This window comes from Vicugna pacos, chromosome 14 (genome assembly GCF_048564905.1).
Source record: "Vicugna pacos chromosome 14, VicPac4, whole genome shotgun sequence".
In the NCBI taxonomy this organism is placed as follows: Eukaryota; Metazoa; Chordata; class Mammalia; order Artiodactyla; family Camelidae; genus Vicugna; species Vicugna pacos.
In genome coordinates, this window is record NC_133000.1 from 22777820 (window position 1) to 22788987 (window position 11168).

General features: G+C 33.7%; 1 non-coding gene across 1 annotated transcript; it reads right to left on the minus strand.

Annotated features, from left to right (window-relative positions):
* Positions 1-7385: 7385 nt before the first annotated feature.
* On the minus strand, positions 7386-7549 carry LOC116283409 (U1 spliceosomal RNA). The gene has a single exon (XR_004193008.1). It is a non-coding gene; the product is annotated as a U1 spliceosomal RNA (small nuclear RNA).
* Positions 7550-11168: the final 3619 nt, after the last annotated feature.

An 11168-nucleotide genomic window follows, 5' to 3' on the forward strand; every position in this document is an offset into this window, starting at 1 on the left:
AATGAACACTGGATGAACAAGGAAGTGGATTCTCCCCTAGAGCATGCGGAAGAGAGCACAGCATCCCAACACCTTGACTTCAGCCTCCTACAACCGCCTCTACCAGGCTTCAGACCCACAGAACTGCCAAATAACTAATTTGTATTCTTTTAAGCCAAAAGCCTTTTTGCAATTTGTTGCAGCAGCAAGAGAAAATTAATCCATATACCATGAAATTCTCCCACTTTTTTGATATTTAATAAATGTATAGAGTTGTGTAACCACAATCCAGTTTTATGACATTCCCATCACCCTGAAAGGATGCCGTGTGACCACTGGCCGTCAATTCCAGTTCTGACTCCCAGCCCCAGGCAATCACTCTCTTCTCTCTATCTATCTGTATAGATTTGGGTATTATTCTGGACATTGCATATAAATTAACTCAAGTAATACGTGGTCTTTCACATCTGATGTCTATCATCAGCATAATCTCTGTAAGGCTCTGTAAGATATGAGTATCTTGTTCCTTCGTATGACTGAATAGTATTCTATCATGTGGTTAAAACATCAGTTTTATCCCTTTACCACGTCATGGAGGTTTAAGTTTCTCAGAATTTTTATTATTAGGAGTAAAGTTGCTGTAATCACAGGTCTTTGTGTGGACCAACGTTTTATTTCAGGCGGATACCTAGGAGTGAAATTACCAGATCATAGGGTAAGCTTATGTTCAGCTTTTTGAGAAACAGAACAAAATGGCTGTACCATTTTACATTCTCAGTAGTAATATATGAAGATTCCAGTTTCTCCATAGCCTTGCCTGCACTGTCGATTGTCTGGGTTTTTAATTACAGCTCTTCTAGCAGACGTGAAATGGTGTCTCAGGCATTTTTAAAATTTGTATTCTCCTAATGACTATTGAAGCTGAGCATCTTTTCATGCGCTTCTTAACCATTTATGTATTTCCTTTGGTGAAATGTCAATTCAGTTTATTTGCCTATTTTTTTTAAATTGGGTTGTTTTCCTTATTATTACATTATGTGTTCGTTATATATTCTGGATACAGCTGATGGTGGGAAAATTGGATATTCTCATGAAAATTATTCAGACACTTACCTCCTATCATACACAAATAATTAAATTAAAATGGATCACATGCCAAAACATAAAGATTAAATAGGTGTATATGTATATACACACAGTTAATCCTTGAACAATGCAGGGAGTTAGGGGCTCAGACCTTCCATGTAGTCAAAAATTTGCATTATCACCTACAGTCAGCCCTTTGCATCTGTGGTGTGTCTATACCCTTAAAACTGACCAAATGTGGATTGTATGGTATTTACTACTGAAAAAAATCCTCACATGATTGGACCCCACAGTTCAAATCCATGGTGTTCAAGAGTATACATATATATATACACACATATATATATTTTTTACCAGTCTGTGATTTGCCTTTTCATTTTCTTTGGGGTGTTTTGTAAAATCAAAAAGTTTGCTTTTTTAAATGAAGACCAATTTATATTTATTTATTTTTTATGTGTAATTATTTTTTGTGTCGTATCTAAAAACCGTAGGCTTAAAATCATAAGATTTTCTTCTGTATATTATTCTAGAAGTTTTATAACTTTAACCTTTACATTTTGGCATATAACCCACTGGAGTTGTTTATGTACAAAATAAAGTGTCTGAACTTTTAAAAATTTCAGAAAGATATCCAACTTTCCCAACATTATTTGCTGAAAAGACCATTCTTTCGCCCATCGAATTGTCTTAGCACTTTTGCAGGAAGTCAGTTTAACATAAGTGCTTGAGTTCATTTCTGAAGACTGAACTCTTCCATTGATCTACATGCCTGTCTTTCTACCAGTACCACAGTGCTGTAACTATCATAGGTTTAAAGTAAGGTTTATCATGGTTCTTTTCAAAATTGTTCTGACTACTGTTGGTCCATTTTTATTCTCATTTAAATGTTAGGATAGGCTTGTCAATACTTTTGAAAAAAAAAAAAACTTCTGGTTTTGATAGGGATTGTGTTGAAACTGTACCTAAAACTGGGGAGAATTGCCAACTTAGCAGTATTAATCTTCCCAGCGCATAAACATAAAACATTTCTCCATTTATTTTTAGATCTTTTACATTTTTTTAGCAATGTTTCATTGTTTTCAAAGAACAGGTCTTGAACTTTTTCCAATAAATTCATTCTAGAGTATTTGATCCTTTTTGATTCTATTCTGAATGAGACCATGTTTCTTAATTTCATTTTCAGAAGTCATGCATCCTTGTCAAAGGGGCACTTGATCATTCAAGGGGGTTAGTGGGAAGAGAATGGGGTTTTGTGTTAAGCATTTGAGGGTATATTTGGAAGCATCTGCTGAATTAGATTTTAAAATACTTTGCATTTAAATTCTGATTGATGCAGAAAAATGACCTACATAGTGGAGACGAAAAAGTAAAGCTTGAAAGAAGGAGACTGAGAAATGGAGATCTTTGCAAAAAAGAAAGAAAAATTGGCAAAGGGCGAGTTGAAGAGGGCCTGGACAAAATAGTACAAGGACAAATAACACTTTTTAGTTTGTCACCCTTATGTCTAGTGAACCAAAAGGAAGATATGCCATTCAAAGCCCATCACCTGTCTGGCCTGTTTGAGGGGTGGGGCAGTGCTCACACAAGTGAGATTTTGTGACAAAGAAAAATTGACCTAAGGAAACAATGTTTTTCATTTTAAGCAATGTTTGTGATAAATAACCATTTACATGCTTCTTTTTTAATGTTAGCATTTGAAGAAGTGCTTTATTTAACATATAGACATTTGCAAAGCCTGGGACTATAGCTTCATAGTGAAGCAAAAAATAATACATAAAAATCCACTTATTGACTTCTGTTGAATGTTTCCCAAATTGCAAAAAGTTGTGGTGAGCACTAAATGAGGTAATATCTAGCACAGTACAAAATACTGGCACAAAAATGTCATTCAATAAATGTTAGTTTTCTGTTTTCTTTCCCTTATTATTCATATTCAGTATTTATTGAAAATTAAAGTATGCTTATCATTCAGAAAAGGTGTTTCCTCTAATTTTTTTATATTATGAAGGCCAAATTAAGATAAAAATACCAACAGAAATTTCACAGCCCACATCTTACAAGAAGGACAAGAAAATGAGCCTGCAATTAGATAAAACTACATCCTTTCCAAAGAATTGTATTATTAAATATTCGAGATTATGTGCATTAGGGAGGACGTAAACTCAAAGACATACCTCTTTGCAGGGCTTCTGACAGTAACTAACCATTAGAGAAACATTAAATGAAACATTAAAAGGGGAAAGCAATTCAAGAAATGGACCAATTTGAACAACTTGGAGTACTGCTTCAGATGGTACATTTAGAGAACAAAAGACAAAAGAGAATCAGAAAGAAAAAATCGTTTAAAGACCAAGTGGCCAATGTCCATTGATTGAGAGGTCACACTTTAAATCATTTTGACAGCTGTAAAGGAAGAATATAACTTTCTCAGAAGGTAGTTTAAATTTTTTTTAAGTAATGTAATATAAAGAAGGGACACCAGAGCTGACCTAGAAATGACTGAGATTTTGTTGCAGATGATATGACCAACATACGACTAAATCCAGATAAAGAACATTTAAAAATGGATGCAGAATAGATGAAGGGAACAGCTCACTAAAGTGGCATTTTCTGGCTCCTTTGGAAACTGTCTCCCTCTAGCAATATTCTACCCTTCCATTCAGTTTATGTATAATCTTATTTTTTCCAGCATGATTTGGGTTTATGACAACTTCCATTTTTTCTTAGCAGAGGCATTTATTCGATTTATGGCTTATGACAAATTCTCTCAAGGTTTAGACTAGGAAAACAATCCGAACAACCAAAACACACTTGAGCCATTTTCAGTCTTCATTTGACAAATCCTAAATATGTAAATGTTATCTACCAAATCTGCTGTATGTGCTGTGAAATGTATTAAAGGTGAATCAACGGAATGAAGTCCGATCTGCCTTTCATCTCACAGACTTGTGATCAAACAGGGCTGGCACTCGTGTTACAGCTGAGGAGAATTTTTTTCTTGGTTTCATTTTGAAATGTTCAGTGATTCTGCCAGCTGGGCTCATGCCACGTACAGACAGAGAAACCTGGAGGAGTGAGGGATTTCTCGGGATGATTCATGCAAACACTGAATCTTCATCTGAATTCTATGCATGTCCATCAGCATGATTTAATGATTGAGTGCTCGAGTTTGGAGGTAAACATATCTGGACATGAATTCTGTTTATGCCACTTAACCTCATTAATGTTCTATTCCCCTCTATACACTGTGATAATAATAAAATTGATACCATAATAATAACAATAACTGCTCTGAAGATTAAATGAGAGGATGCATGGAAAGTCATTAGCATAGTGCCAGCAACAGTAGTCACTCAGCAAATGGTAGGTGATGTAGTGGTCATAGCAGTAATACTAGACGGAGTATGAGTACTAGTGGTAACAGTGGGAGTGTTCGCCATAGCAGTTGTATTTTCATATTTGGCCTGAATTATCAAAAATATATATTTTATTTTACTTTTATGCTTAACCTCAGGCTGAGCCAACAAATAAATGGTAACAACCACAGCATGCAATCAGACCTCCTCATTTATAGGCGGGAAATTAGGGTTCGGATAGAGTGAGTATGATACTCCTCAGAGTTATGATGGGAATTCAGATTTGTGTCTCTTTCATTGCAAAGCACATAGTCTGTTGACTGTACCATCCTGCACTTGTACCTCCACAGATAATATTTACATAGCGAATTTAAACAGTAGGCATTAAACATCAGATCAGAGAATCCTTATGTCATAAGCACTAAGTAATCCCAGTTCTCTTGATAATTGGCCAAACTTCACTTAGTGCTACAAAAAAAAAAAAAACTACTAAAGCTTCATTAAATCCACACAAAACTGATGTGTCTTCTTAATTATCCCAAATGATATTCATTCAGCACACAGTCCACTTGCTATTTGTCATTCAGCTGATCAATTTTCAACACTTGATCAATTACTAGTCATCTCATTAGTATTGTCCTCCCCCCAAAAAAACCCTAGAGAATGTTTGTATGTTCCTTCCTATTTTCCAGAAGATTTCATTGAGCTCCTGAAGGGGTACATGTACACATAAAAACATAGCTCAATCATTATTTCCAACCTCAGCACTTTTGACCATAATTAAATAATAAGTACAGATTATTTTTGAACTGTTTTGGAGATCCTTAAAGTGTCCAAATGCATGCAAAAGAAAATTGTTTAATTCATTGGATTATAAGACCCAAAGTTCATAATACTGAAGAGTCTGAGAATAACCATTCATACTTATTTTCTTCACTGTTTTTATGGGGTTTTTTAACCCTAAAGTCATTGATTTAATCAGATTTCTTCCTCAAATTTAACTTTGTTATTTGGTTTTGATATCAACTTTCCAAACATCCTCTTTTCCCAAGTGCCTCCCGAGATATTACAACAAACTAGCCCATTTGTACATAGTCTATTATGCTTTGTGGTGTGATCAATAATATAAATAAAATGTGTCTTGATGTAATTTGCTTTTTGAAATTTTAGTGGTTACAATTTATTAAACTATTTATAGCATAAGATTAAGTTCTGCTGTAAGTACCTGCCTTTTCCTCCTGTGTCTACCATAATATTTCCCATTGTTGCTACTGTGTAAGTGGGTGAACTATGATGCCTTTGTTTTATGAATTTGTATTTTATTGTACAGATGAGTGTGATCATCACCCTTTAATTGCAAGCCTGCCTTAAAATGTATATACTCCAGTTTTCAAGTAGATAAGAAGTTCAAATTTTGCATTATGCAAAAAAGTCCTGTTTTTTTTTAAGGAACCCCAAAGTTAATGGTTATCATAATCCTAAATAGATGAAGCAATGGTGAAGAAAACTGCAGAGCAAATATGAAATTTAATAATAGTCTTCCAACAGCTTGCCTTTCAAATTGTTAGGAATTCATTAAACAATGGTTGAGCAGCACTGACAATTAAATTACTCTCATATGAGGTAACTGGCCATATTATGAATATTGCATACTACATAGTTCACATTTCTAACGGGATGTAGACAACAAATTGGATTTCAGATAATTAACATGAGGCTTGAATTCAGTCTCCAGACACATCCCACTCTGTTTCCAAGCAGAAATAATTGGGATGTAACTGTATAAAGAAGGTTAACATTAAAAATGTTAAAAAAGAAAAAAAGAATGCAGAGTTGTGTCTGTAGTAAAGACGTTTTTTACGTTGTAGACAAGTTGAGGGACAGGAGAGGGACTAACTTTATAGAGTTGCAAACATTTTGCCATAAATTAAGCCTTTTAAGTCTCACCTTCTTTGAGGTACTCTTCTTTTCCCCACATGTGATGAAGCAATTACTAATAGTCATGCTATCAAATGGGTCACAGCTTGGATGGCAACCTATACCATTTGAATTTATCACCATGCTCCACAGATCTTTTAAGACACATAGAGTAGCAACAGCTGCATTCTAATGGCTGGACCATTTTTTCCTATTCATGTTTAGTGTCTGTATTTCTCCTCAAAAACAGTGAGAAGATTCTACTAAGAATATTTGTAAATATTTATAGAGAAAATGTGGTGTGTATGTGTGTGTGTATATATATACCACATACATATATGACACAGAATACTACTCAGCCATAAAAAAGAATGAAATAATGCCATTTGCAGCAACATGAATAGAACTGGAGATTGTCATACTAAGTGAAGGAAGCCAGAACTAGAAAGAGAAATATCATATGACATCACTTATATGTGGAATCTAAAAAAAGAACACAAACGGATTTATTTACAAAACAGAAGCAGACTCACAGACATAGAAAACAAACTTCTGGTTACCAGAGGGGGAAGTGGGAGGTGGAGTAATAGTTTGGGATTCAGGATTTGCAGATACTAACTACTATATAAAAAATAGATAAACATTAAGGTTCTACTGTATAGCATAGGGAACTATATTCGATATCTTGTAGTAGTGTATAATGAAAAAGAACATGAAAAGGAATATATATACATATGTATAACTGAATCATTAAGCTGTACACCAGAAATTAACACTACATTATCAACTGACTATATATACTTCAATAAAAAACAAAGAATATTTGCAAAAATTCAAAACCAAAAATATACCTAGAAGTGCTTCCCATGGAACTATTTTATTCACTTTTTATGTGGAGCCACGAGAAGTTTGGCAAATGAAAGAAGGAAGTGTGGAGGACAGACCTGAACAGTGAGCAGAAGTCAGGGAGGACAAAGTTGGAGTCTTGTCTTTCCTGTAGTGTGCCTCAGTTAACTATTTTTTGAAATCTACTTTCTGTTTTCTTTTCAGGCGAAAGCACAAATGCAGACCTCCACTACCGCAAATTATGCAGTCGAGTTTCTAACATTTGGGGGAATTGCAGGGGTCAGCACATCTAGAGTGCAATGGATGAGCCTTGCCCTGGGAAAACCACTTTCATGATCATGGCATATCCCCTGCCAGGTAAATATGAAATCTACTTTTTAATTTTAGAATAGCTTTAGATTTACACAAAAATTAAGAGAGTACATACCCTACATTCAATGTCCCCTATTATTAATGTCATTATTACTAGTTAATATTATTAAATGTTAATATTATTAACACTTATCACAACTAATAAATTACTATTGATGCATTGCAATTAACTGGAATACATTCCTTATTAACATTCCCTTACTAATGTCCTTTTTCTATTCTGGGATCCCACCTATGACACCATGCTATGTTTAGCTTTCATGTGGTTTAGGCTCCTGTTGGTTTCGAAAGTTTCTCAGACTTTCCTTGTTTTGATACTGATCAGGTATTTTGTAAAAATCCTTCTATTGTGATTTGTATTGTGTTACTTATGATTAAATTAGAGTCATAAGTTTGGGGGAGGAAGACCACAGAGACAAAGTGCCACTTTCATCACATATTGCAATTGTACTTAATCAGCATGATTTATCACTTGCCATTATTCCTACTCATCTGGCTCATTTGTTAGGTTTCTCCACTTTAGTGAATTCTCCCTATCCCCACTTCATACTGGACTCTTTGGAAGCATGTCACCATCTCCTGTGTTGGCTTCTGTGGTCCTTTGGCATACTTTCATCATAGTGGGTTTTTTTGAGTAGTTCAAGAGGCTTCAAGCTCATTTTGTAAAGTTGATGCCCCAGCAGTTAACTTTTAGTGTCACCATATGTTATATAGTATAGACATTTAAAAAAAAGATTTATTGAATATAATTTATATAAATTGCATGTAATTGAAATTTATGATTTGGTAAGTTTTGAAATATGTATACAGCTATGAAATGATTGCCACAATCAAGTTAGTGAACATGTCATCACTCCCTGAAGTTGTCACAAGCTCTTTGTTCTCCTCCACTCTCACCCTTTGCCCTTTCCTCCCGTCTCCTCCCAGCTACCCAAATACCAGTCTGCTTTCTGTCACTAGGATGGTAGTGAATTCTCTAAACTTCTTTTAAAAATTGAACTATTTGTTATATGTTCTTTTTCAGTAGCATCTTTCACTCTGCATAATTATTTTGAATTTCATCCATGTGTTGTATGTATAAAGAGTTAATCCACTTTTATTATTGAGCAGGATTCCATTATATATACCATTACCTTTTATACAATATGTACAAATTATAAAAGTATATATATAATATATATATACGTCAATTTTTTGTCCATTTATCTGTCCTTGGACATTAGGACTGTTTCCAAATTTGTTTTTTTTTTTCTTACAAATGAAGCTCTTTTCAATATATTTTATACATTTCTACATTTCTCCTGGGTAAACATCTAAGATAAGAATGGCTACTTCATATGATAAGACTATGTTTAACTTTTAAGAAACTGACAAACTGTTTTTCAAAGTAGTGGTACCATTTTGAATTCCTAGCAGCAGTGTGGGAAAGTTCCAGCTCATCCACTTTCTCATCAGCACTTGTTATGTTGTCATTTTTTGTTTTCAACATTCTAATGCATGTTCAGTGTTATCTCACTGTGGTTAAATTTGTATTTTCCAAATGAAAAAGATTGTTGAGTATCCTGGCTTATTTTTCAACTGAACACTTCTTTGATATTGAATTTGGTCCAATATTGGACCTTTTTAAAATTGTGTTCTGTGCTTTCTTATTATTGAGAGTTGAGGGTTCTTTTTTATATTCTGGATGCATGTTATTTATCAGATATTGATTTATAAGTATATCTCAGCTCTGTGATTTTTTTCATTCTCTTAACAGTGACATGTAAAAATCAGAGCATCAAAGAGCGCTGATCACAGATCACCATAACATAATAATATTGAAAAAAGTTTGAAATATTGTTGGAATTATCAAAATGTGACACAGAGACACTAAGTAAGCAAATATGGTTGGAAAAATGGTGCCCATAGGCACGCTGGAGGCAAGGTTGCCATAAACCTTCAGTTTATTAAAAAAAACAGTGTTTGGGAAGCTCAATAAAGAAAGCAAAATAAAGTGAGATATGACTGTATTTAATTTTATGCAGTCAAAATTTAACCAGTAAAAGAAGAATGTTAAAATGCAGTCTTTCTCCAATGTTATTTTAACTCAACAATGTATTTCTAACTTGTCTTATGCCCCAGACATTTGCCATCATAATTACTACTGTATTTCTAGCCAATACTGATTTAAATTTATGCAAGTCTTTTGATCACTGCTTCTTGCAGCTCACTCCATCCCTCAAGGCTTAGCTTTCTTCATCCTAAAGTATATATTATTTTATTTCCTACAGTGAGGATCTGTTAAAGATAAAGATTCAATCCTTGTATAAAAATATCTGTATTTAACTTATACTATTAAGAAGTTTTTTAAGGTTTGATCTGACTGTTATTTTCTTATCTTATCTTCTTGATTCTGTTGTTTCTGTAGATAGCTAGCTATCAGTGTAATTACTGATTATTGTAGGTAAACTATTTTTATTTGTTTACCGCTAGGAGTTTACCTTTTCATACATTGTTTTGTCTAGTTGTGTGTTATTTGGCCTCCAAAGTGCCCACTTTGTGTCCTGATTTGGAGGACTTAATGGCTTTTTCTCAATTTGAGAAATGTGTTCTACCAATTTCCCTTTTAATATTTTCTCTCCCCTATGCTTATTAAAATACGGCCTACAAGGTATGATATTTCCAACAAGATAAGTAGATCAACAGAACAGAATAAAGAGTCTGGAAATAGACCCCCTCCCTTTTTTCTCATCTTTCTTTATGTAAATAAGAGCAAATATAACTAAGCTCAGTTTTTCCTTTCTCTCTCTTAACCTCTGTTCTGTATTTGTAATATCCCTTTTTGATTTGGCATTATTTGCAGTATCCTCAAACTAATTCTGTCTTCAATTGTGTCTAATACAGTGTTTATCTCACCACATAGTATAATTGATGTCAAGGTAACCAGACTCAAATCAGGGGAAGTTAAAATGGTTCAACTAAAAAACTCAAAGCCTGTATGTTTAAAGTTATGGTTCTCTGGAGATATATTTGATTTTTCATTTAAAACTTGTTCATCTTAGGTATAATTCTCATAATTTTAATGGCCCCTAATACTTTCAACAGGAGTAAACAGAATAGATAAATATAAAAAAAACACAAATGCCTAGATGTAGAGAATAAAGGAGGGATGACAGAGAGGCAGACAGTTTGAAAATATACTCATGACCACTAATAATATGCATAAAATTGTTCTAAAGAGTTATAATGTTACCCCATAGGGGAAGAAATTTTTGAAATCTTTTAATCATGTGAATGCTATTGTCAAATTTCTATTTCAGAAAGTTAACATAATTTTCAATGAAAATGTGAATATAAGTTAGACAGCTATTATTATAGTATATCTATCACATGTATATGACATCTTCTCAAAGATAGACTCATTGTTCCATACACACACACACACACACACACACACACACACACACAGATAGATAAATAGATAGATAGATAGATAGATAGATAGATAGATAGATAGATAGATAGATAGATAGATAATCTCCCCAGAATCAATTCAAGGACTAGGACACAATAGTTATTCTCTTAGTGATAGTTGAAATGAGCTAAAAATAGTTAAATTACAAGTTTTAGAAC